Raw genomic sequence first — 3,100 nt, 5'->3', positions numbered from 1 at the left:
CATTCACACATATCTGAGTAATCTTTTAGCATTGGTCATTAGTTATTATTAGTCATCTACAAAACTGAAAATGCTCTCACTGCTCAATGCTCTCTAAAATCAAGATCAAGATTAAAGAAAGTTTGATCATGATTTGAGTAAATTTCACTTGACAAGTGAAATTATCTGCCACTGGAACAAGACTTTTTTTTTTTTTTTTACTTAAAATATGAAAATACTTCTTGCTAAACTTAAAATAAGAAAAACAACAACTTTTTGCACTTAAAATAAGACACAAAATCTAATGTTGCTTAAATTAAGAAAAACACACTAGACAAATTTTACTTGTCAAGCTGAATCTACTCAAATAAAGAAAAATGTCTTAACCCTCTCAGGCTCAAATTTATTTTTAGTATCAGGAAAAATCTGATATTAAAAATTATATATGGGGTAGTAATATACTTACTTTTTATACTTTGTAAACAAAAAACGTATTTTGCATTCTGGCAGATCGTTTGCGTGAGTCTCTTCTGCACAATCTGCATGTCCACGTTTATCAGCATTCCCTGAGTAAAAAAGCTCTTTGTGGAGTAAGTAGGTACTTGATGCTGTTGCAAATGTGCCTGGAGAGGGTTAATTTAAGTCTTTTTAACTTACCTAGATATCAGTTTTTGCAGTGCTGTTCCACCTTTCGATGTCATGAAGTAGTAGTTTAAACATTAACAGCTCATTTTATCTTTTGTGCAATTCTAGGTCTGAAATTAACCAAATTATTCTAGAGAAAGTGTATGAGGTTTAAAAACACAATCCTGTATCACCACATGACATCTCAAGTTGGAAAACAGCCTCAGCCTAAATATACAGGATTTGTGTGTTGAACGTGTGTGAATGAAACAAAACACAAGTCCAGGTCTCTTTTGTGATTAGAAAACATTATAACATAGATCAGAAAATAGCGTAATATGGGCTCTTTAAAAGTTCCAAAAGTAAATGTTCCGTTTTGTGTACAGTGTAAATACCAGACCATTAGAACTCAGCTGGTCTCTATACAAACTCCACCCACACTTTTGAAACATTATCAGAACCACAGGCCTTTTCCGCTCCACTACTTTCTCCTCTTATTCCGTCACCGAACAATTTTCTCCCCATGAAAAAGGAAGACTAGCAGTAGGCCTTATTATGTTCAAATTGCTCATGTAGATACATTTCACCATTTTGTTGCTCCACTGAGTGTCTCTTTCTTTAGATCCAGTAGCATGCTTTAGGTAAAAATATCAAATAACTAGAAAAGCACTCAGAGAACGCAGACCTCCGCCAAGGACTACCCCCATTTTTTATATTAAATCAGTCTTCTGGATCAGATCCGGATCAGCCTTTGGAATATGAAAGAGGATCCCATTGTCCATCCCTGAGTCAAATTTCATGGGGTTTGGTCAATAATTAACCGAGATATTGAGAAACAAAATTATTGGCCCCATTTACCACAATGTTAACTAAAATTTCAAAGTGATCCAGAATCCAGGATTTCTTCCGGATCACCCCCAAAATGAAATCAGTTCTTCCTTTTCACATTTCCAACAAATCCTGAAAATTTCATCAAAATCGGTCCATAACTTTTTGAGTTATGTTGCTAAAAGAGAAACAAACAAACAAACAAACAGACAAACGCCGGCAAAAACATAACCTCCTTGGCGGAGATAATTTTTTTTCTGACAAGCTTTAGTAATTGGTGTCAGTGTAACTTTTCTGGTGGAGTGTCCTTCAGATGTTTTTCTCCATTGCTTTGTCTGGAATGTTGCAGTGTGGCATTAAACCTTTCTATCTTCATGGAGACCAAACCAGACCAAGTTACAGGTCAGATCTGTGGAGAGGCGACCCGCTCACAGTCAGAATGTCTGTTTTTCTAGGTATTTTTGAGTTATAAAACCATCTGTAATTTAATAAATGTAAAGTAGAGCTGTTTTAATGTCACACTGTGGAACATTCCAGGCAGAGCAATGAGATCTCCATAGAAACAAGCAGATAAGTTACATAGTGGACCTTTAAGATTTTAAATGTGTCCAGAAGAATTGTCTAAAAGAATAAATATGAACTAAAATGATAAATGGTCAAATATCTATATACTGTATTTTTCTGACTATAAGTTGAAGCTAAAGTTATAAGCTAAAAAATGCTTAATGATGAAGGAAAAACATACATAAATTGCACTGGATTATAAGCAGTTTTTGAGGGAAATTTATCTGACAAAATCAGAGACCAGGAACAAACATTTCATCTTGAAAAGAAAGTTCTAGTAATAACAACAGAACAGAGAACAACAGACTGTTAACGTCACATATGAACAGTTCTTCAGATAAACTATAACATAAACAACAGAACAAGTTTACCAAACTCTCCATCTCACTCCAAATCACTAAATCCATTAAATTCTTCATCTTCAGTGTCACTTCTGAGCAACTCTGTGACCTCCTGAGGTAAACCATAGATCCATGAGATAAACAAAGCGCCTCTTCCTCTTCTGTGTCGCTGTCGTCAGACTCAGCATCAGTCCCAGTTAGAATTATTCCGGCCTTTCTGAATCCTGACAGGATGGTTTCTGTTGTCATCCACTGACTCCAGGAAAGTTGCATGGTGCACTCTCCTGGTGTCACAAGTTTCTTGCTCAATCCAAACTTTCTTTCTGCTGCTCGATTACCATTTTCGGCTGCATATTTCACTACTTTCAGCTGGACAGTGGCTTTTTCTACAGGAGACATTAGAGTGAAGGATCTGATTTTTTCGTCCCTACACGACCTGTATCTGATCTTTTAATGACCGTCTGAATGACACAGATCTGATTTTTTCAAATGCAACGCAGGCCACTTGGATATGTGCTCCTAAAACCAATACATATCCAATCTTTATCTTTTGACATGCAACTTCAGTCAGAACGGCCAGGTCACATTCACCCCACCTACACGTCATCAACAAGCTACAAATGTTCCTATACTGCACTGAAGTATACGGAAACTATGATAGTAGTATAGTAGACCCTCAAATGTACACAAACGTTCTTCTCGTCATACCAAAATAGTCCGTACCTACATGTTCCTTTCTACGGTCGCTGCCCCACAAAACACCA

Source organism: Boleophthalmus pectinirostris, unplaced genomic scaffold (genome assembly GCF_026225935.1).
Source record: "Boleophthalmus pectinirostris isolate CB_2022bp ecotype Guang Dong unplaced genomic scaffold, ASM2622593v1 HiC_scaffold_8, whole genome shotgun sequence".
NCBI lineage: Eukaryota > Metazoa > Chordata > Actinopteri > Gobiiformes > Gobiidae > Boleophthalmus > Boleophthalmus pectinirostris.
The sequence above is the reverse complement of the archived record's forward strand: the minus strand, read 5'-3'. Positions refer to the sequence as shown.